Raw genomic sequence first — 25,531 nt, forward strand, 5'->3', positions numbered from 1 at the left:
CCTCCAGGGTAATAGAGTAAGAACTTGTCTCCAACAACAGAAAAATAAAAGGCTCAGAATGCTACGTGAAGTATTCCTTGATTTTAACTCTCTTTCTCCACACACACAGGTGTCTGCTTCGTTGGGGTCCCTTAGCACTTTGTCAATTTTTCTAGTGTCACTTTACCACCTGAACTGCACATCATGTCTTTACATGTTGATCCCCTTTGCTGCCAGACTGTAGAGGACAATCTTTTGAATCATCTTTGTATAAACAGTCTTAATTTTGCTAAATAATTAGTTATTGAGTTCCTGCTAGGTGTTAGGCACTGGGGAATAAGGAAGGAAAATAAAAGCTGTCAGGGATGGCTTTCCTAAAGATCATGCATGAGCTGAGACTTAGAGAATGAGGTTAGCCAGATTAAGTGAGGCAGAGGGCAGGAAAGAGTGAGCACATGCCAGGAAGCAACAAGAGAGGGAGAGAAGCCTCCAAGAGAGTACGTATTTCTCTGCAGAAGAGGAATGGTGAGGGGGCCATTACAAGCAGCTCAGTAATTCCGGAGAAAAAGGCAGATGGGGAAAGGGCTACAGATGGAGATTTGGGCAGAAATCACTTTCCTTTCTTTTCTTTTTTGGGACAAAGTCTTACTCTGTCTCCCAGACTGGAGAGCAGTAGCATGATCTCAGCTCACTGCAACCCAGCCTCCCAGGTTCAAGTAATTCTCCTGCCTCAGCATCCTGAGTAGCTGAGATTACAGGCACGTGCCACTACCGCCTGCTAACTTTTGTATTTTATTAGAGATGGGGTTTCACCTTGTTGGCCAGGCTGGTCTTGAACTCCTGACCTCAAATGATTCACCTGCCTCAGCCTCCCAAAGTGCTGGGATCACAGACATGAGCCACCGTGCCCAACCCAGAAGTCAGTTTCTGAAATCCTTATATAAACCTTTAAGATGCTTGGACATTAGGTATTCAGGAGTGGTTCACGGATCTATTTGCATTAGGGATAATTCACTCTAAATACTGTGAGGAGCATAAAATTCTGAGGCATGTAAAGAAATGAACAAAGATAAAATATAAGGCAATGTTGCAAAGATGATGCAGGCCTGAGGAGATGTTTTCAGAAATATTTAGGATATAGGTATCAGTGGCCACTATAAGAATGAATTTCTATTGAATGAATAAATGTATATATCTGGGTCCCTGGAGAAATACACTCTGCTCATTACTTTACAAATTTTATCAAATGAGAAGTAAAATAATATACATAGACTCTTTCAGTTACTTGTATTTACTTTACACTTTTTCTGTTTCAGTTTTTTGGGTTTTGTGGTGGTTGTTGTGGTTGTTGTTGTTGTTGTTGTTTTTTGAGATGGAATTTCACTCTTCCTGCCCAGTCTGAAGTGCAGTGGTGTGATCTCAGCTCATGGCAACCTCTGCCTCCTGGGTTCAAGCGATTCTCCTGCCTCAGCCTCCCAAGTAGCTGGAATTACAGGCATGTGCCACCATGAACAGCTAATTTTGTGTTTTTAGTAGAGATAGGTTTCTCCATGTTGGTCAGGCTGGTCTCAAACTCCCAACCCCAGGTTATCTGCCCGCCTCAGCCTCCCAAAGTGCTGGGATTACAGGCACAAGCCACCGCACCCAGGAACATATGGGGATTTGTTTTAAAAGTTCTGTTTCCTGGATCTACCAAGCTCATGAGAAAACAAGTCATTTGCATAGGTAAGAAACTTTGGATTTATAGCTTGTCATCACTACTCTAGAAGATTATCATCATGTTTTGCAAAACAAAATGTTAATTACAGACATAAGGGGGAAAAAATTAAAACTATAGGGGTGGGTGAAAAAATATTGCATAATTTATTACTGTTGACCTCATCATATGACTGATTAAGGGCACTGAATTTAACTTGTATGTGAAGTAGACCCCATATTAGCTGCAGTTAATCAGTAGACCAGGTGTTCTAGCAGAATTAAATTTGATGCTCCTGTGTTATCTTTAAATGACACAGCTTTTCTGAAAACCCATACTCATAGTGCATGATTATCCATTAAGAAAAGGTGATGAAATATGTGAATACAGCTGAGGAGACACCACAAGGCAAATGCTCAATGGTTCCCATTAATGTTGGGAAAATCAACACTATAAAACAGAAAGCCATAGACATTGTTTAATATTTGGTTTTGGAAGGTATTTTTAGTGACTCTGCATACAGTTGTGCCAAATAATTGCTAAATTAGAGACGTAAAAATAAAACAAAGGCACATTGTGTTTGAGTAGGAAATCTGTAGATATCTAGGTGGTTTTCCCATCCAGCCACAAAATTCTAAATATAATCATGGTACCTGCACTCAAATTTATGTTAAATACCAATCTCAATGAAATCACTCTTTCTTCTCATTCTCTTTGTTATTTATATGTTGCTTTCCTTAAGGGAAGAATACAAATGCCTTGCTAAGAACCATTCTGTTTGGTTGTAGGCTGCATAAAGGGAGTAAACACAAAGTACATTTGACCAAAAAATGACTTTTAAAAGTCAGAACTATGGTAGCATGAAGCCAAACGAGGTAATCTAGAATAAAATATTCTATGCTTCTTTCCCTTCTTTGCTCTCTTTCTACTCTAATAACTGCGATTCACACAGGTAATGAAGAGTGTAATTCCCTGATAGAAACACAGCTCCAAGATTAATCCTTTCTTTAACTATGAAGTTCGCGTGTCCAAAATCTGTGGTAGTTGCTGTCTGATTTTTGATCACTGATGGTGATACAGATATTTATCATCAACTCACAACTTCCCAAATCTTTGAAAAGTCTTACTATTGATGGTTCAACTAGCAGAAACATGATGTAAAATATCTGAAAATAAAGTTTTTATTTATTAGAATGTAAATAATAATACAAATTGTAATAAGGTGTAAAAGTTCTTTCTTCACTGAAGCAGTACCATGTTGTCCTTTACCCCACAAATGCACTACTCCCCCATGGTCTAATGTATTTCAAAAGTCCTGTAATTGCTATTAACTCAGACAAGTTTACTTAACTTGTTCTAAGCTTCTCGTATTTACTACAGTTTACTTTCTATCACTCAACCATCTCTGTTATATATGTTGTTTTCCATGAGAAATTTGTTTATTAGTAATTAAGATTCTTCAGGGATAAGAAAATATTTGAATAACTAAGTTTGTGCATAAACACATTAAGGTCAAATACCCATGATATTATTGTGTGTTTCTGTGTACTAGAGACAAAAACTTCAAAAAAAATTTTAATGAATATACGTTAAATTAAAAACTGCTTTCATTAAACTGAGATAATCTTCCCTCAATGCATGAATACCTTCAGAATTCACATAGACCAAAGAATTGTATAAAATATAATAGCCTTAAAAATCTTATTTGTAGCTGGCACAGTGGCTCCCACCTGTAATCCCAGCACATTGGCAAGCCGAGGTGGGCAGATCACCTGAGGTCAGGAGTTCGAGAGAAGCCTGGCCAACATGGTGAAACCCCATCTCTACTAAAAATAGAAAAATTAGCAGGGTATGGTAGCATGTGCATGTAGTATCAGCTACTTGAGGGGCTGAGGCAGGAGAATTGCTTGAACCCGAGAGGCAGAAGTGGTAATGAGCCAAGACTGAGCCACTGCACTTCAGCCTTGGTGACAGAGCAAGACGCTGTCTCAAAAACACAAACAAACAAACAAAAAACTTAATGTTCCCATATAAGTCTATGTTCACACAAGATCTGAAGAGTACACAACACCATGAGACAGGACAGACATATATTTTAAAAGTTATATTCCTGGTTTCTGTAAAAATAAAACAGTTGAATTTAAGCTTTCAAGACAAGTCAAGGAAAAGAGCAAAAAATGCAAAAGTGAAACTCGAAAAGTCATTTCCCCATCAAGGGCTCATGATCACTGGACATTCACAAACTATGCTGTTCAAAACATTAGTTCTGAATTTTGACCCGAGTATCCGTTTAGTAGCAGTTTCATTCAAGGATGTCCAAGAGGTAAAATAAGACAATATCATTTGCTATTTTCAGTTTTCTTTTCTGAGAACAGCCCAGCATTCTTTTTCAGAGAAAAGAATTGTCCTAACTTCATAGGCTAAAGGCTCATGAGTCATAGTTCTAAGGGCATTAATAAAATATAGTGGTGCATGCTTGTATTCTGAACTTTTCAGGTTTAAACTCTCATATAGTAAATGCTAATAGATACAAACTGATTAAAGAAAAGCCCTCTTAATCTGACATTATTTTTATTTTTATTTCTTCATTTATCAGCAACAGGAGAGTCTAACTAAATGTGGTAAAGTGGCATGAGGGAATACCATGAACAGTGTAAAATGAATTAAACCAGAGATAATCACACCAATGTGGGTACAAGTGTAAAATATAATACAAAACACACCAAAGAAAGTGGCAGAAAAGTATATAAAGCGTATAACCACTCACGTACCATTTTAGGACACAAAAAATTCTGCATATTATTTCTGAGCATCACAATGTAGTTAAAGATTTCAACAGGGCATTGAAATGAAAAACAACCAACTTATGATGTTGGTAGCCTCTATGCAATCATGTTTTAAAAACTTTAACACCAAAAAGTCTCAAAATCACCATTTTAAAAGACTGTGTCTACCAGTTATAAATGAATCATTACTTTCATCATTTGTAATAGTCAAAGATGCCACAAACGCACGCATACACACACCTATATATACACCTACACACACAGTCTTGCTCATTAGAACATCTGATAGGCTTCAGATCATCAGTGTAATAACACTAGCAGCAAGCCTCTAAAGTTAAAACAGAAACTGACACTTTAATAAGTGAAGCTTTCCTCTAGGTAAAGATCAGAACTCCAACTAGCACTTAACTCACTGGAAATATCTTAAGAGTCTCAAAATTCACTGCTTTGAATCACTGACAAGTATAAAAATTTTATACTGAAAACTTCATGTTATTCAAAACATTAAAACAGAAACATCTGACTTAAAGCTTACATTTTTAAAATATTTTTTATGCTTCTAAATTTGTTTTTATTCAAATATGGATACCAACAATAACATTTATGTCAATGCCTTCTGTTCAATATTGAACAAATAGAATTAGGAAGAAGAATAATGTGAGTACTTCCAATCATTGAATGTACTTATTTCCAGTATCCCATTAAATGTACCTGCTCTCAATGTCTGTACATCCTTTCTTTGTACTGCTCCTTTCACAGCAGGATCTTCCACTTCAGTGCTAGGCTGAATGGGTTTTAAAAGAAAATGATTCATAAATCATATATATTTTACACAACATGGAGTTAATGATTCAAAAATATACATAATTAATTACCTTCAAGGAAGGATGTTTTGCAGGAGGCCCTACAAAGCAAAGGGGATATGTCATCAATTATATGTAAGTATGACAGGGCCAACCAAACATTCATGCAGTGTTACTATCGAGCTGAATTCTCAGGCATGGCTATAAAAATAATTACTTAAGGTTTTGAGGGTTCTTCTTGGCTTCTTGTTTTCATTGCCTAGGACAGCAACATGACAGAAACATAATGAGGAAAATAGGAATATAGGATTCCCAAAATGCACAGTTTACATTTCAGTAGTGAGATTATGTTTCAAATGCCTATACTTAAAATAGAAAAGCATTGATATAACCGTGAACATGTGGACTGGTGAGGAGAAAAGGGACCATTAAACAGAGGGGCAAATCAAACCTGAGGGAATCAATGTCAAAGCTGATGGTGAATGTACAGAGTATTTTAACTCCACACACCAGAGGCATTGCTGCCAGCACAGCACAAGTAAATTCCCCTTGTCTTGTCACTGAGGAAATACACAGTTGGGATGACAGTTCAGGTGAATGTGTGATTCACCTCTCATCAAAGAAAGGGTTCTACATTGATCAGCTAGGATACACACTTATGAAATAACAGCTAATCAAACTACTCATTTTTCCCATGATAACATGGGCTACTGCAGCACCTACATTTCTCCTATCCCCTCATTTGGCCTTGAATTAGAGCTCCTTGATCCACTTATGCAAGGTGGTCCATAAAACACATCAAATAAACCATGTCGAATAAGCTTCTGATATCAAAATATTTATCAAAAAAGAAAACACTGAATGACCACAGACTTGCTGGATATGAATACATATTTATATTTCAAAATCAGTGCAGTATTTATTGAAAGTGAGAATTTTGGTTTTCACAGAATGAATTTTATGATTACTTCTAAAATTAACTAAGTTTGGTATGTTATCTTACACTGTAAAGGACTTTTATAAAACAGCTATCATATCAAAGAACTGGCTGTCTCAAAAAAAATTTGCCAAAGCATCTATATGCAACTTAATCACATCTTATTCACTCATGTCAGTGAAACTTCTCTCCCTGAGGCCTGACAGTTATCAAGTGAATTGAGCTGCTGTGGTTTACCCCAACTCTAGCACTCTCTCCTGCCTCCAGTACTCTCCACAGCAATAACCTCTTTTGTGAGACTGGGCATATGCTGAAGCAAATGGAAGTGAGCTGTCTCAAGTTTACTTGGCTTTAACTCCCAAGACCCCAGCAAATATCTTTCTTTCTCCTTTTGTGTCCTTTCACAATCCCTCTTCCTTTGAAAAAATGATTATCAGAACTGTCATCCTGATGCTTCCCTTCCTAACTGCTTTTTATGGATGACTGTGACCACTTTTTTCATCTGTATTCAGCAGTAGTATACACCTGTAATCTCTCTTTTTTCATCTCATTTTCCTTCCCCTGTGGCTAGAATCATGATCAGAAATAAAAGGAAATTAAAGCTTTCCCTGGATTCTGTTATTTTTTAAATTGCTCTCCAGTGGTTCTTTTTCCAGATTTCTCTAAAGGAAGGCTATTCCCTTGATATTCAGAGCTGTGTCCAAGGACCAGCACAAATATCACCTGAGTGCTCATGAGAAATGCAGACTCCCATACCTGCTGAGTCAGAATGTGCACTTTCCAGAAGCTCCTCAACTAATTCATGACAATTTGAATGCCCTGTTCTACACTGGTGTGCTTCCATATTGGTTTACCCTAATTGGCCTTTTTGGTCTAGCCTCAATTTCTTTCCTATTATGTCCCTGAATTTAATACTACATTATAAGCCATAATGTTTCTAATAAACTTTTAATCAGGCAAAGCTTCTCTAATTAATTTCTTCCCAATAAATCACCCAACACTATTCTTTTCAATTATGTTAATATGATACTATCCTATGAAGTTACAACATTTTCTATAGAAACAAATTATAGCCATACATGGCTGACCATTTACGGTGATGTTCATCTATGGTAGATAAAACACAGGTCTGCGTGGTAAAGTACCTCAATCCTTAATGCCTCCCCAGTAGCGAGGATGACAGCAAGAGAAGGAAAATGTTACTGTAATTATATGACATATTTTGGTACTGGAAGCTCACTTTATCTTCCTTCCTATTTCTAACACACTGTTCTTCCTTCTTCTACAGATCAATTTGACTTTACTACCCTCCATTACATACATCCACATTTTTTTTATTTATCCCATGTACACTCTGCCCTCCTCATTCTTTGTTTCTCTTTTATTCATTTCCTCTTCCCTCTCTCCTGACTTGCCTCAGGTCTTAGAGTATCTTAAAATGGAACTCATAACTCAGCTCCTTTAGTGGTACTTCAAATAGAATCAACTGCTGACCCTTGGTTAGAGACACCACTTATCACCATTTCACTTCTCCTTTACTTATTATACAGTTAGTCGGACATTTTCTTTAGCTATTAAACTCTATCAGTGCTCATATTTTAAAAGAAACATTCCATCAGTGACTTTTTTTTTTTTTTTGAGATGGAGTCTCACTCTGTCACCCAGGCTGGAGTGCAGTGGCACGATCTCCACTCACTGCAAGCTCCACCTCCCAGGTTCACACCATCCTGCTGCCTCAGCCTCCCGAGGAGCTGGGACTACAGGCACCCGCCACCATGCCCGGCTAATTTTTTGTGTTTATAGTAGAGATGGGGTTTCACCATGCTAGCCAGGATGGTCTCGATCTCCTGACCTCATTACTGGCCCACCTCGGCCTCCCAAAGTGCTGGGATTACAAGGCGTGAGCCACCGCGCCTGGCCTCCATCAAATGACTTTTTAAATAAAATACGGTTCTCACCTTCTCCTTTTCCATTGACTATTCTGTTTCCTTTTTCATGAGAAGGTCCACGTAAAGGCTCTGACACTTTCTCAGGGACACACTGCTAAGGTAATATCAAGAATTAGTTTCCATTTAAAATTATAATGAGTTGCATCAAGAGTTTCTTATCAATTTTTTTTTATGAAACTGGGTCTCACTCTCTCAACCCAGGGCTAGAATGCAGGGGCTTGATTATGGCTCACCCTGGTCTCAAACTCCTGACCTCAGGCAATCTTCCCACCTCAACTTCCTGAATAGCTGGAGCTACAGGTGCATACCATCATGCCATGCTAATGTTTTTATTGTTATCTTTGTAGAGACAAGGCCTCATTATACTGCTCAGGCTGGTCTCAAGCTCCTGGGCTCAAGTAAATCTTCCACTTCTGCCTCCCAAAGTGTTGAGATAAGCAGCGTGCACCACCACACCCAGCCCTAATCAATTTCTTTAAATCAATCTCAATGTTGCCCAGGTTTGGTGGCTCACACCTGTAATCTCAGCCCTTTGCCAGGCCAAGGTGGGTGGATTGCTTGAGTTCAGGAGTTTGAGACCAGCCTGGGCAGCATAATGAGAACACATCTCTACACAAAAATACCAAAAGGAGTCAGGCATGATGGTGTGTGCCTGTAGTCCCAGCTGCTTGGGAAGCTGATGTGGGAGGATCACTTGAGACTGAGAGGTGGATAGTGCAGTGAGCCAAGATCATGCCCCTACACTGCACATGGACAACAGAGCAAGACCCTGACTCCCCAAAAATTTCAATTTAAAATGTGAGAATGAAGAGAGATACAAACAAAAAACAAGCCTAATTGGTCAATGAAATATAAGCTTAAGCCAAGAAAGAAAACAAACAACATGAAGTACAATAAAGCACATGGGGAAATAGATCTATAACAGAGCCTTTGGTCTTTCATACCCCTGATAATACTAATTAATATTTATGCTGCAATTAGTTTTTTGTAAGTACTTCTGTGATAGCGTTTCTTACTATAAGACATTCAATTAGCTAAATATGGTCATCTACCACTACCTGAAAGAATATTATTATAACAGAAAGAGAAAACTGGAACTTTCCATCAACTTTCCACCCAGAAAAAGAATTGGTCACCAGAATTCTAAAGAGTAATGTATGGCAGACACATGAAAAAATACTCATCATCACTGGCCATCAGAGAAATGCAAATCGAAACCACAATGAGATATCATTTCACACCGGTTAGAACAGCAATCATTGAAAAGTCAGGAAACAACAGGTGCTGGAGAGGATGTGGAGAAATAGGAACACTTTTACACTGTTGGTGGGACGGTAAACTAGTTCAACCATTGTGGAAGACAGTGTGGAGATTCCTCAAGGATCAAGAATTAGAAATACCATTTGATCCAGCCATCCCATTACTGGGTATATACCCAAAGGATTATAAATCATGCTGCTATAAAGACACATGCACACGTATGTTTATTGCGGCACTATTCACAATAGTAAAGACTTGGAACCAACCCAAATGTACATCAATGATAGACTGGATTAAGAAAATGTGGCACTTACACACCATGGAATACTATGCAGCATAAAAAATGATGAGTTCATGTCCTTTGTAGGGACATGGATGAAGCTGGAAACCATCATTCTGAGCAAACTGTTGCAAGGACAGAAAACCAAACACCACATGTTCTCACTCATAGGTGGGAACTGAACAATGAGAACACTTGGACACAAGATGGGGAACATCACACACCAGGGCCTCTCATGGGGTGGGGGGGAGGGGAGGGATAGCATTAGGAGACATACCTAATATAAATGACCAGTTAATGGGTGCAGTACACCAACATGGCACATGTATACGTATGTAAGAAACCTGCACATTGTGCACATGTACCCTAGAACTTAAAGTATAATAATAATAATAATAATAATAAAGAGTAATGTATGGCTTGAAAAGGTATATTTAATAGAACATGAGTTGGGTCTAATAAAAAACTTAAGAAATGTTAATCTAAAATCTCAATGTTAAGATTCCAGTTGAATGATACTAGAAAATATATTGTAACCCTCTTTGCTACCAATGACCTATTTCTATTTTATTTTCTTTTTAATTATGGCATAATTTCTCAACATAACATATCAAAACTTATACACCCTTTAATATTAAAAAATAATACAATGTAAGCAATATTTTAAAAATGGTATTTAATTATTAGATACATTAGGTTTATTATATTACTTATAATATTCCATTATATAAAAATTCATTTGTCTATTTATTCAGATTAGACAACTATTAAAGCTGAATGTCTCATGCCTGTAACCCCAGCACTTTGAGAGGCTGAGGCGAGCAGAACACTTGAGCCCAACAGTTAAAGACCAGCCTGGGCAACAAGGCAAAACCCTGTCTCTATGAAACTCAGCCTAGCATGGAGACACAGGTCTATGGTGACATAGCTCTATTGTTTCAACTACTTGGATTGCTGAGGTGTGAGGATCACCTGAGCCCAGGAAATGGAGATCGGAGTGAGCCAAGATCTCACCAGTGCCCTCCAGCCCGGGTGACAGAGTGAAACCCCATCCCCCAAAACAACAAGTAAAATGCTTCTTACATGGAAGACTGTATTCTAGGTACTCCAGGATACACACAAATATGTTTACTGACCTCCAGCAGCTTATGGTATGCAGGAGCTTCCAATGATTATTTAAACAACTAAATAGAAAACTTTCTGACATTCAAAATTTCAGAATATGATATAAGGACTTTGAGTGGTTATATTATATTATTTTATTTTATTTTATTTTTTAAGATGTAGTCTTGCTCTGTCACCCAGGCTGCAGTGCAATGGTGCGATCTTGGCTCACTGCAACCTCCACCTCCTGAGTTCAAGCGATTCTCCTGCCTTGGCCTCCTGAGCAGCTGGGATTACAAGCATGCACCATCATGTCTGGTTAATTTTTGTGCTTTTTATTTTTTTTTACAGACAGGGTTTCACCATGTTGGCCAGGCTGATCTTGAACTCCTGACCTCAGGTGATCTACCCACCTCAGCCTCCAAAAGTGCTGGGATTACAAGTGTGAGCCACCACACCTGGCCAAGTAAATATTTTAAATAAACTACAATGACAAAATTACGATGATAAAGTCTTACCATATTGGTATTAAGAGTCTCTGCTTCTAGAACTGGTTATTTGCAGCAAAATACATGTTATTCAATTAGCTGACGTGTTTTATATAAACTCTTCATGGACAACTCATAAACCACACAAAAATCCCTTTGCAATACAAATCTTGAGAACATAAATTTAAATTTCTACATTTCCACAATTTATATTTTTCAATCAGATACAATATTGCCCAGGCTGTTCTCAAACTCCTGGGTTCAAGCAATCTTCCTGCCTCAAACTCCCAAGTATCAGGGGCTACAGGGGTAGACCACCAAACTCAGCTGTTTTTCTACAATTTTTAATATTTTTTAGTCTCACTACAGAACCAATAATATAAGTAGAGAAACAATTTCTCCTAAAAACTATATCACATCAAAATAATAAGTTTCCAAGAACAAAAGCTATATGCTATGTGCTGAACATTTTTGCCACTAAAAATTACCAGGAAGATTCCATGATTACTGCAAATAATTTGATCCACTGAAGATTTATACAAGCATAAATATTAAGAAAGTCACACTTGTATGATTTAAAAGTCAAAGTATTAGTATTTATCCATATAAACCTTAACCAAATTTCATATTTCCTCTATTGGAGAAAGAATTTCCTAATGTGATTTTCCTGCGACTACTTATTTTCCAGTTCATTTATTTTTCAGCTCCCACCCTGTCACAGTACTTATCAATCTCTGTTAGTTACCAAAGTTAAACACATTTTTTGAATCAACTAGCCATATGTATGTTTTTCTCTGAGCAACTTTCCATTACCACCATAAAACAATTATAGGTGAACCACTGCTAAATTTGAAAAGTAAACACTTGCAAAACTACATTCAGAGAGAGAAAATTAATTTTACAAGAGACCACTTTACCTTAGTAGCAACACTCAAGTCTTCATCATCCAATGCAGGCAATGAATCCACACACAGTTCATGCAAAATGCTTGAGAGCAAAAATACACAATGAAAATGAGCAAGTTGATTTCTTTACAATTTTTTTAACTGCTGGTTTATATCCAGCTTCCCCCTCAAAAAAAGGAAAACATAATCTGGGGAAAGGTCAGTGATCTATATATTAAATTGTGATTCTTGATATAATTAAAATATGTCCTCTGTTCTAAAAATAGATTCTATTTACCTACTTCTGCCTCCACCTGTCTAAATCTATAAAATATTCAATGAAAACTAACCTTGAGCTTTATAACAAATAGTGACAGTCAATACATTGGCAGAGCCTGACAATACTTTGCCCTCACAAATTATCTGTCCTGAAGCTGAACTTACAATTCAATCAGTGGATGACATAAATTTTGTTATCTAAACTGGAAGAAAACTGATGACCTAAAACAAGTTAGAAAGATCCACTGTCTCTTTCCCATGATCTGTCTCTGGATAAAAGACTAATCTGCATCACTTCAAAATGGCAGTCTTGATTCCTCAGCATGGATCCAACTTAGGAAGGTCCTATTGCTTTCCTTTGACCTAAATCGGTACAGGAAAGCCCCTACAATATTTGAAATGTATGAAAGCCAAATGTACAGAAGTCAAATAACAAAGGTGTATGTTCTTACTGAGAATGCTTTTCCCAGAAAGATTAAAATATTAACAATTATAAAATCCCATTATTTTCACTCTATAGGTCCTACCTTATTCAGGTCCACATAAACTAGCAAGCCCTTAAAAATTTTCATAGGCACTCAGACACCCAGGGAGAGAGACTGCCAGAAAAAAACCGAGTCCTCATAGTTGTACCTCTATTTCCCTAAGTATTATCTAAGCATCTTTCTTCCTATGGGCTCCCACTTCCAGATTCCACTTCCGCAGGGCTCCACAGAAGTCTCCAATCTTCAAATCTTCAGTCTATGAAACCACAGATTCCTGAAAGGATGGCCTCAAATAACCAGGAGTAGGAGCTCTCTATATCCCTGCTCTTGAAAAACAAGCTAACTGGAGTCTCCATCACCTGCCCCCAGCTATACACACTACCAACTACACAACTGAACTCCATGACTGATTTGCCAGCTAATCATGCCCCTGACCCAGCCCACATGGACATGGGAAGGACAACAGTGAACTGGGAAAACAGGCAGAGGTGAGGAGACACCTGCCCTGTGCCACATGTCTATGTAGTTCAGCAATTTCCAGCCCCTTAGTACTCCAGGGGCTCTAAGCCACCCCTTTGTAAGTCAGGATGGAAGTAGATGACACCTCATTTGTATCTGCTGTAGACACTCCTCCCAGTGTCTCAAAATGTTTTAGCATCTTTCAGTAAAAATCTTCAAGTTTGTCAGTCATTGATTTAAAAAAAAGCAGCAAACTTTTTAGAGCTCCCTTGAACCTTCTATTTTAATATGCCTTTGTAGATAATTCCCAATATCTTGTGTCCTTCATTTTTATAATTTATCTTTATCAAACTTGTCATAAACCCCAATACTTTGATCTCTTATAGAAGAGTCCGTACTCCTATCCAATCCAGTGCTGTTTATCTTCAAACTTGGACTTCCCCTGCTCATTCCATTCTTATCTACTTCCATTGTGTTCACCAGCTAATTCCATTCTCATTCTATCTACAGACTCACTCCCGTTTGTATTATTAAAACACATGCCAATAGTATACAATAAGAAGCAAGAGTACTGGGCTTTAACATGAGTTCAAATCTCATTTCTGCCAATTCCTATGTCTAAAAAAAAGCATCCTAATCTCTTTGAGCTTCACATTCTCTATCTAGAGAATCACTTGACCAGAGTTCAACACAGGTAAAAATACCAGAAAGTATTTTAATTCATTCCAAGATTCCTTAAAATCCTGTAATTCTGTGTCCTCTTGATTCTGTCTATAGAAAAACTTGGAATACATAGGCAGCAGAGTTTGAAAAAATAATAGAACAAAAGAAACACCAAGAAAAGCAGAGAAGAAAGTTTTAAAAAATGAAGACAAGGTTATAGAAAAGTCATGGAAAAAGCAACAAGACTAAAAAATGTATTATGGAAGTAAGCAGAAATACTTGCCTAAATGGAAAACCAAACTGGGAAGTCAAATAATTTGTCTCTAAGACTTGCCTAAACTTGCTTTGGTAAAACTTACAGTCCTATGGCCAAAGCTAAGTCAGATCTGCCCTAGAGCCTTTGATGGTAAAAATAAGATACTGGCTACCACTGAAATTGTCAAATTTATTAGGACTAACCACATTCTAGCAGTAAACTTAAATGAGAGTTCAAGGTAGTTAAACTCTCATTAACTTAGACATTAATCAGATTAATGAATCTGATTAATCTGATTCAGACCTATACCTTGATCCAAGGGCTGCACAGATACCTATCTATGCTGAGGAGCAAGAGAAAGGATTTGGAAGGCAGGCAGGCTGATGGTCAAACTGTAGGCCAGCTACTTTTTTAACTATGGGATCATGAGGCAATTAGTCAGCTCTAATCCATAGTTGTTTATTTAATAGTAGGTTATAGGAACACAGATGTTATGATGGCTTTATGAGATTATAAATGAATAGAACATATTAGGATGTCTAGCCAAGAATACAACACTCAATAGATATTAGTTTCTTCCATCTATATTTTCTTAGTTAACATAATTTTTTAAATCTATGAAATCTTACCTGACTGCAGATTCATCAGAAATTCCAACACCTATTAAAGAAAAAGGTAAAATGCATTTTAAATCAACAATAAATGTACAGAATATTAAAAGCATAAGAATGCACAGTGACGCATGCCTCTAATCAAAACTACTTGAGAGGATGAGGCAGGAGGATCACTTGAGGAGCCCAGAAGTTTGAGACCAACTTGGGAAACATAGTAAGACTCTACCTTCATAAAAAAATTGTGTACACTTGTGTGTATGCTTTAGATCCTGTTTTGTTGTTGTTGTTGTTGTTGTTTTTGTTTTGTTTTGGTTTGGTTTTTTAAAGCATAAGACTGATGCTTTGTTACAGAGCATTCCTTTGGGAGCATGCCTGGGACCTTATTAGAATTAACATTCATCATACTTATTGGTAGGTAATTAATGCAGTAAGAACTCTTCCCTTTGTATTTATTAGATGCAAAGAAGAATACATTTATTAAAACTTGGTATCTACAAGTGAACTGCAGTATACAAGTCATCCTAGCCAAACCCTATGAGATTGAGTAAAAATGGTATTGTTAGCAGAACAGGTATGATGAGTCAACAGTGTCAAAGAGCATGATTTCTAGAACAAAATATGAGGGGCCATTAAAACAGAGTATACAATAGTACCCCTTATCCACTATATGCACAGAAAGACATACTTGACAAGTTTTTCTCTGCTGTCACACCACAGCAACAATCATCAACAAAGAAGGCTTCTGTGACCAAATGTGTGGAGAGTTTTTCCCCACCAACAAGTAAGTAATCATTTCTGCTGATGACACAATTCAATTCTCACACCCTATCTACAGATAACATCAGATTTAATTTAATTTATAAATTAAAATTTATCATAGATATGTATGTATAGGGAAAAACAGTTTGTGATTTAGTACTATTCATGGTTTCATGCATCCACTGGGGGTCTTGGAATGTATCTCCCACAGTTAAGGGGGAGCTACTGCACTTATTTTGTTATAACACAATACAGCCTCTCTAGTTCTTCAGTTCAAACTGTTTAGTTTAGAATAAAACACGCTATCACCAGAAACCAGCAAAACATAGGACTCAGACCAGAAACAGGAATCCTTGCAAAGACTTTCTAGCCACCAGCGGAGAAGACCTCAATAGAGATCAGTGTGTTACTCTGGCTAATACTCTTCTGGGGAAGGTGCTGGGTGGTTTCCTTAGTTGTAGCTATTTGCTCTGGCCTACGTATAACAAGGCCCAAATTCACCTGCCATTTTACCTCCCACAGAAAGAACCACTGGAAAGATCACTCCTTTAAGAGCTTATCCACATTCAGAGAGAAGCTGAAGAAACACTGGGGAGGTGTGGCAGGCTGCCGGGCAGTATTATCTGATGTGAAAAAATATATAGAAAGAAAACTATCAATGCCCTTTTACTATCAGAACGTTCTAATGCTTGCCCTTCTCCCTAGTAGGAGAAAAAAATTTTTCACCTCACATAAAGCAAAACTCCCTTGTCATCCCTCACGACAGAATCTAGTTGTAGGTGAATCATGTCATCATAATACATGCTATTGTCAACCTCATCCCTCAAAGGAAGAGGATCAGTGAGGAACTTATGTATTTACCTAATAGCATTCACTGCCTGGTCTTATTTCCAATCAAAGATAAGTATGAAAGACTTTGTGATTCCAGTTTTATAAAGTACAACCCTTTGCACTTGTCCCCTTCCATTGCTAGAGAGTCTATCTGGACCCACCTCACAGAGCAAGATGCTCCAGGTTGTGCTGTGTGGTATGGCGTGGTGTCCTTTTCCTCAACCCTTTCTATTATGTGCCACATATCTATACAAATCATGTTTTCTAAGTATGTAAAGCATATCTCATCAGAATATACCATTCTTTACAATGATAAAGAAGCAAAAGAAAAACAAAAGGACAAAGAACACCTTAAATGACTACATTCAACTGCCATGGAGCTTTAATTTTCTAACTATTCAAAAAGATATCCACTCTTCTTATTCCAACTATATGACTCTTCTGAAAAAAGTAAAACTATGAAGACAGAGTAAACATCAATGGTTTCCACGAGTTGCTAGGGAGAAAGGGAGAGATGAACAGGCATAGCATAGAGAATTTTTAGGGCAGTGAAACTGTTCTGTCGATAATATTACAGTAATAGATACATGTCATGTCATTATACATTTGTCCAAATTGACAGAATGTATAGCATCAAGAGTGAAGCCTGATGTAAACTATGAAATTTGAGTGATTATAACGTGTCAATGTAAGTTCATCAGTTGTAACAAATGTACCACTCTCTGGTGGAAAATACTAATAATGGGGGAGGCTATGCGTGTGTGGGAGGCATGGGATATATGAGAAATCTCTGTACCTTCCTCTCAATTTTGTTGTGAACCTAAAACTGCTCTAAGAAATAAGGTTATTGATTTAAAAAAAAATATTCAGCTGGGCTCAGTGGCTCATGCCTGTAATCTCAGCACTTTGGGAGACAAAGGTGAGTGGATCACCTGAGGTCAGGAGTTCAAGACCAGCCTGGCCAACATGGCAAAACCTCATCTCTAATAAAAATACAAAAATTAGCTGGGCATGGTGGCTGGCACCTGTAATTTCAGCTACTCAGGAGTCCAAAGCAGGAGAATCGCTTGAGCCTAGAAGGCAGAGGTTGCAGTTAACCAAGATCACACCACTGCAGCCTGGGAGACAGAGTGAGACTCCATCTCAAAAAACAAAAAAGATATTCACTGTCTATGCATCCCAGGATCTCCAGAACAACAATTAAAATAAATAAGTAAAAAAGATGGCTGGGGGCAGTGGCTCATGCCTGTAATCCCAGCACTTTGAGAGGCCGAGGTGGGTGGATCACCTGAGGTCAGGAGTTCGAGACCAGTCTGACTAACATGGTGAAACCTCATCTCTACTAAATACAAAAAATTAGCTGGGCATGATGGTGCATGCCTGTAGTTCCAGGTACCTGGGAGGCTGAGGCAGGAGAATCATTTGAACCTGGGAGGTGGAGGTTGCAATGAGCCAAGATTGTGTCATTGCACTGCAGCCTGGTCAACAAGAGCAAAACTCTGTCTCAAAAAAAATAAGTAAATAAAATAAAAAATAGAGATATTCACTGAACCTATTACTATGATATATTTAAGCAAGACAGGGTGACCCTAAAAATTAGAGATCATTGAAGACCAAAGTAACAACATGTGGTCATTATTTCTCAAATTGAAGTATATAAAATATATAAAATAAATAAATTTAATTGCATGCTTAGGTAAGAAAATATTGATAAAAATGATTGAATATTTTATCTTATTTCATAATTCTAAGCAGGGATTTAGCACAATCTGAAAACTAGATTATTCATGTAATCAAAATAAAAGACAATTTTTATTCTAATTTTAACTCAGAAAATATTTTGCTTATTTAACAATTTTACTGAAAGGTAAATGAGATAAATAGGACAGATTATAATTACCTAACATTGCTATGGTAACTTATGTACAAATAGCTGTTCGTCACTGAAAGTCAAAAAAGTAACCAGCACTGAAACTTAAGATGGATCATACAACAGAAACTAGTACCAAGTTACCTTATCTTATAATATTATGTTATTAAAATGAAATTTTAAAACAACACCAAAAATTAAGTTGGGGCTATACAAAGTGTGCAGAAAAGATTTCATATAACAGGCAAGAGACTGCCATCCTTAGAAAGGCCTACATGCAAGGCTGGCCCTTGGCTGGTGTTTAGGAAATTTGAATTGGGAGGGTTTCCACCATTCCCTGAGAAGAGTGGCTCACTGTGTCTAAAGTGTTTATAGAAACAGTGTGTTTTCTCTGAATAGCTGCTTTCCTTGTAAGAGTCTGGAATTTGGGTACATGAGAGGGAGAGTAACCTCCATAGAAAAACTTGGACACTTAGTCTCTAATGAGACTCTGGTACTGGTAGACATCGCTGCACATATGTTGTCAAAATGTGAGCCTGGGAGAATTAAGCAGATCCTGGGAACTCCACAGGACAGAACTCCTGGAGGCTTGTGCCTTGTTTCCTCCAGAATTGACCACATGCACTTTTTCCTCTACTAATTTTGCTTGTCCCTTTTCTTGTTATCAATTAAAGATCTGAGTATGACTATTTGCTGAGTCCTGTGAGTCCTTCTAATGAACCAACAAACCTGGGGTGGTCTTGGGAAACCTTGACACAAATGCATTGTGTAAGATTTGTATTAAGTTGATATGATATATGTAACTGTAATCAGATGGTTATTTCACAGAATAACTTTCTGTAATCTGTTTTTCTTTTCTTTTTTGCCCTTGATATTTGACTTGGAGATTCTTGTATTTCTATATCTATCCAATTCAATAAAACCATAAAAGGAATAAATGAAACAATAATGTCAGAAAATAATGTGAAATAAGCAGCAATCCTCTTTTAACCGAACAAAAAATAGAGAATCTGGGTGATTGACAATATGTTCTACAATATGAATGTTTTTAGAAAAAAAAAATGAAAAAATAGTCAATTTTCTGCAACTCAACTGGGTTTTATTCCTTTTTATAATAATTGTGCAGGCCTGGTGCAGTGGCTCACACTTGTAAATCTGAGCATTTTGGGAGGTTGAGGCAGGAGGATCACTTGAACCCAGAAGTTCCAGACCAGCCTCAGCAATATAGTGACACCTCACCTATTAAACAAACAAATAAACAAACAAACACCCTTAAAAAGAAAATTAGCCAAGTGTGGTAGTGCATGCCTGTAGTCCCAGCTACTTGGGAGGCTAAGGTGAAAGGATCATTTAAGTACAGGATGCAGAAGTTGCAGTGAGCCAAGATGGCACCACTGCATGCCAGTACTGGAAACAGAGGGAGACCCTGTATCAAAAATAAATAAACAAATAAATAATTGTGTATCAGGCCAGATGTAACCACACAAAACTGTAGTCCCAGCTACTCAGGAGGATGAGGTAGGAGGACTGCTTGAGCCCAGGAGTTCAAGGCTATAGTGAGCTATGATTGCACCAATGAATAGACACTGTATTCTAGCCCAGGCAACATAGAGAGACCCCATCTCCTATGATAATAATAATTGATTAATTGTGCATCATTCAAGTAAATTGTATAACTGGAGAAAAACCTATGACTATTGAGTATACTATTATAGTCTACTACTGACCATAGAGTTCCCGTTTACTTGCTTCTAATCTTTTTCTTCATTTCTTATAAAACTAAAAACATGATTTAAACCCATTAAAGGCAGTTCATTGCAAAACAAGTCAAAAAGTCAAAAGAATTGCATCCAAACAGTAGGAAGTGTTATCCACCGCTTTCTGTGAACAGTTGGATTTGGTCCTTAAGAATCAGCAGGACTTTTAACTTTGTGTCTGTGTGCACACGTGTGTGCACATGTGCGTGTGTGTATGTGTACGTATGTGAACTATGACAGATAAAATCATTTTGCTTGTGTAAGAATATGTAATATAACTTGTGCTTCTCACAAAGGAATTGCTTTTCCATCTTCTGTGCTCAGTAGCTATCTTGAAAAAAATAATCTCCTATTTGTATGGGTGCCCGCTGGTTCAGTTCTACAGTTCTTATTGCCATTTATTTATGGTACCAGAGAGGGATTGCTGAGTTCCTGGTTCTAAAGATAGTTACTTTCTTAGTGACACAAATCAATATGTAATACAGTTCACCCTTGAACAGCAAGGGTTTCAACTGCAGGGATTCACTTATATGCAGATTTTCTTCTGCCTCTGCAATGCAGAGACAGCAAGATCCACCTCTCCTCTTCCTCCTCAGCCTAATCAACCTGAAGATCATAAAGACCTTTACCAGGATCTACTAATGCTTTATGAAAAGTCAATATGTTTTTCCTGATGACTTCTTTTCTAACAGCTTCATTTCTCTAGCTTATTTTATTGTACAAACACAGTATATAATAATGCAGCACAAACAAAATAGTTGTTCATCAACCGTTTATGTTATCAGGAAGGCTTCCAGTCAATGGTGGGCTATTAGTAGCTAAGGTGAAGGAATCAAAAGTTATACTCAGATTTTCAACAGCACAGGGATCAGGGTCCCTCACCCCCACATTATTCATGGGTCAACTCTAGTTATTTGTTTACTAAATGTAAACAATTTATTATAAAAATGAAATAGAAGATCCATTTGTATAACAAGTCCCATTTGTTATAATGTGACTATAGAGGAAACATACAACATACTAACTTAAACATCTTTTTTCTTATTTATGCAAAAATATTATGTAGGATTTTATGGATCATAATTAAATAAATGAATGTTTTTAGACAATAATATATGAGATTATAAATTAGCTACAACTACCTTCTTAAATAAATCTGAATTTCAAGCTAAAGAAGTTAAATTTTAAAAAATTAATTTACATATGTATATACATATATACGCGTTCAATTTACACATATTGTTAAACTGGTCTTTTTTGACTGACACTACGATAATCTTACATCTTACTTCTTATTTTCTTATCAAGAGTAGGACCACCAAGAGAAGTAAGAAATTCACTATCAGAAGCCTTACCTGGTTTGTCCTTTTTAAGTATCTTCTTTTTATGTTCCAAAATTTGTTGTTGAATTCTAAGTATACAAAAGTAATAAATAAAATTGCGATTTTAATACTGAAATAAAAAATATTTACCAAACATATTAAATTCCAAAACCATTTCAGGCAATATCAGACCTAATATCAGAATTTTAAGGTCCCATACACTTCAAATTTTTAAACCTTACAAGCTTATTAAGCTTATAATTAAAGAAGAAAAGAAAGTGAAGTACCCATAAATGGAGGAAGCACAGCTCAGTAAATTAACTCTAGTTAGCTGGATATCACGCAAAGTGTCCTGCACTCACAGTAAGTCCTCACTCTGTAACCAAAATACCTCATTATGTAGGTATTTTGTTTTCAGACAAGTTACTTCTCTTTGGCTCCATGGTTTCTTCTAAAAAATAAGGATTCTGCTACCTTACTTCACTAGGTTGTTTAGAAGATGTAATGAGATTACATGTTTAAATGTTCAGAGAAATAGTAAAGCAATGGAATAATTTATACTTGAACCTTATTGCTGAAACCATTTTGGAATCCCAAATAATGCTCGGTGTGTGTTTTTCTATAAGTTCTAATATTCAAATGTTGCAGTTTTCAGAAAATGTTATTAAGTGCTAATTTTGGTTATTACTTGCATTCATTGTGGCTTGTAATTCAGGGCATTTTACCTAATTCATAACTTATTACTAAATTTATATACATATATAAATTTAGTGAGCTCATCACTGAGCTCATCAATCACACCAAGGGCAGAAAACTAATAGGTGTCAAAACCTGGCTTGGACAACTACCACTCCTTCTCTACCTCCTCAAATTCTGAGCCAGCAGATCTGTGCTTGGCTGCTGGATCTCCATGGTCCTCTCCAACAGACAAGAAGAAACCCTGCTATGATTGTTTTTCAGTTCCATGAAGGAAATGCAAGTTGACATTTTCTCATTTCCAAGACACGTACTAGCAACATGTAATATCCCCTTATTACTCAGCTCTGTTCCCATTTCAGAGATCACCGTACATCAATAGTTTCACACTGATAATCACAATTTCAATATTGTGTGTCACCTGTTTTGGTTTTGCTCACACTGCTTCCTTGGAGCTACTCAGCAAATAGTCAAATGGCCTTCCTGGGACTATGCAAAATATGGAATGCTTTCTGAATTTGTGTGCCATCCTTAGGCAGTAGCCATGCTTATCTGCTCTGTATTGATCCAATTTTAAAATATGTGCTGTTGAAATAAGTACAAAGCCCTGTTTGATACATGGATACTCATGAGTCATGGATGAAGCTTAGCTCTGTTAAATCCAACTCACTTACTTCAGATTCAGAGAATTTTATTGAATGGCTTCCTGTGAGGTGGTAGAATTTTAAAATATATTGAAAACTTGAGGAAGAGCTGCAAGTAGCCCAGGAGATTTTCATGATTATAGAGACACATTACTTGAGGGGCCAACTGCAAGCTGGTTCCCACTACTCAGTGGAAAGATAACATGGAACATTCTGCTATCTAACCAAAGCTGCTGCACAGGATATAAAAAAGCCTCAAGGTACAGATCGGATAGCAAAAGGGAAAGGGAACTCTGATCTCTTCCTGTAACATTATTTGAACATCCCTGACTATTGAGAACAATCCCAACTAATATTGGTTAAAGGAAAGACAAGCATGGCTCTCAAAGGATAACAAACCATGAAGGCCTAGGCAAAGTCTAGCTAAGAGGCAGGCTCCATATAAGGTTTTTAGTGTAAGATGAGCATCAACTTGCTCAATATTTGTGTGGATAAAGCTAGGAGGCCTAGCTGCCAGAGCACAGTGCTAGGAACAATGACTGAGCACAAGTACATAAACTAATAAACACCGTAGCTTTGACCTGTATATATGAATCACCATGAAAACTGAGAGGTCTGAATCAGTGAAGGCATCCTGGTGGCAAAGATCAATCATTATCAGATTGCAGGACCGGTTACAATGGCAATAATACAGCAAGTGAGGCCATGGAAATAACAGAATGATTAGAATGCCCTTTTTTCCCCTTCTTCTGACTTGTAAAGAAAGATTGCCTCCCTTGGACTTAGGAAACCCCTTAGCTTCTTGGAAAATTCAAAGAAGGAAGGCACAGGAGAGAGCCCCAGGGGACAATACAAGATTTTCTGCTAAATTGGACATTACAAGACTCAATAACTAATTAGAAAAGTCAGGCCAGTCATGGTGGCTAGCACTTTCAGAGGCTGAGGCAGGGGGATTACTTGAGCTCAGGAGTTCAAGACCAGCCAGGGAAACAGAGTGAGAACTTGTCTCTACAAAAAAAAAAAAAAAAAAAAGGAAAGGAAAGGAAAGGAAAATAAATCAAAGATGTGGCTCTTTTTATCCCATGCATGGGGATTATACTTAGAATAAAATGAACAACATTGAGATCCCTAGGGATAAAGGTCGCAAAAATCCAGAAAAAATCTTGCACTCTACTTCTAGCTAATCTAGACTTCTGCTTGATTTCTGGCTAGAAGGTAGACTAACTCATGGCTATTTCAAACTATCTGAACCAAACTATGAACTCTCACCTAATGTATATAAGATGGAGTAGTTGCAATTATTTTAAACTTCAATTTAGTATTAACTGGATTTTTAACATAAACACTTACTTTGTCAAATGATGAGAAATAGCGTAATCTTCTGCATCTCGTCCACATATGTCTTTAGCGAAGACATCAATATTTTGCTTAAGAAGGATATTGACAATACCTGGTGAGTCATAGTGTATAGCAAGCAAGAGGGCTGACCTAAAGTAACAAAGAAATAACTCCACTCAAGAACTTTAATAAAGAGTTTTTTAAAAAGCTAGTTCGATACACTTTACCAATTTAATATCTGCCTGTCAGTGTAGACGTAATAACCATTTGTATGTACTAGCTTTGGTCTATAAGCATCTAGGGTGCTCAAGTGTTCATCTTTGTAAATTGTCACCAAGGCTAAAAGAAAGGGACAACAGGGAAGCCTCTTGTCCTGCTGGGGTAAGACATAATACAAGTTGCCAACTTATAGTCCTTTGATGGCCAAGAAACTGTGCTGAGGTCACTTATCTAAAGTAGGCAAAGATTTAGATGAAGATTCCCCCATTGCTTTCCTAGTTAAATCAGCTAGGGGTCAGATAAGAGTTATCTGCAGGCTGAAAACAACAACAACAACAATGACAATAATAATAATAATGACAATACTAGTAGTCATAAACTAAAAGTCCACACTTTAAAAATTAATAAAACTGGTCAGGTGCAGTGGCTCATGCCTGTAATACCAGCACTTTGGGAAGCCAAGGAGAGCAGATCATGAGGTTAAGAAATTGAGACCATCCTGGCCAACATGGTGAAATCCCATCTCTACTAAAAATACAAAAATTAGCTGGGCATGGTGGCATGCACCTGTAGTCCCAGCTACTTGGGAGGCTGAGGTAGGAGAATCGCTTGAACCTGGGAGGTGGAGGATGCCGTGAGCCGAGATCACACCACCTCACTCCAGCCTGGTAACAGAGCGAGACTCTATCTCAAAAACAAAAAAAATTAATAAAGCTAATACAAAACCCTTTAGCTAATAAAAGATTACAGTACCAAAAACATCTGATTATAAATACCAAACACTCTATATTATAAGAGAAGATGAATCCTACTATATACTATTCTTTATGTTACTCAGTCCAAATATTTGCTGGTCTACCTGATTATTCGTGGTGATATTTTTCATTATATGACAATAATTATATTAATCTTCTTATGAATATTTCTGACTTGAGTGACTGTTACCACTCTAGAATACTCAGGTTTTATTTTTAAAAAAAGAACTGTACTGTCTCAGCCTATCAACAGCATGTGTACTTGCTTTGGTTTTCAATAAAAGTTCCACCATTTTCTCTTTCTTGCAAATTATGGCAAATAAAAGTGGGGTATTATTGTCCTATGAAACAGCAGAAAAAAATTAATAATTCACAAAATTACATATTTCTCAACTAAACTGAAAATCTTCTCTGGGAT

General features: G+C 37.2%; 1 non-coding gene and 1 pseudogene across 1 annotated transcript; both read right to left on the minus strand.

The window, feature by feature from the left end:
• Nucleotides 1-25,531, minus strand: part of LOC100985894 (putative ankyrin repeat domain-containing protein 20A2) — a 43,691-nt pseudogene that overhangs the window by 10,221 nt on the left and 7,939 nt on the right.
• LOC117978507 (U6 spliceosomal RNA) lies at nt 22,652-22,758 on the minus strand. Its single transcript, XR_004669254.1, has one exon. It is a non-coding gene; the product is annotated as a U6 spliceosomal RNA (small nuclear RNA).

This window comes from Pan paniscus, chromosome 21 (genome assembly GCF_029289425.2).
Source record: "Pan paniscus chromosome 21, NHGRI_mPanPan1-v2.0_pri, whole genome shotgun sequence".
NCBI classification, from domain to species: Eukaryota; Metazoa; Chordata; class Mammalia; order Primates; family Hominidae; genus Pan; species Pan paniscus.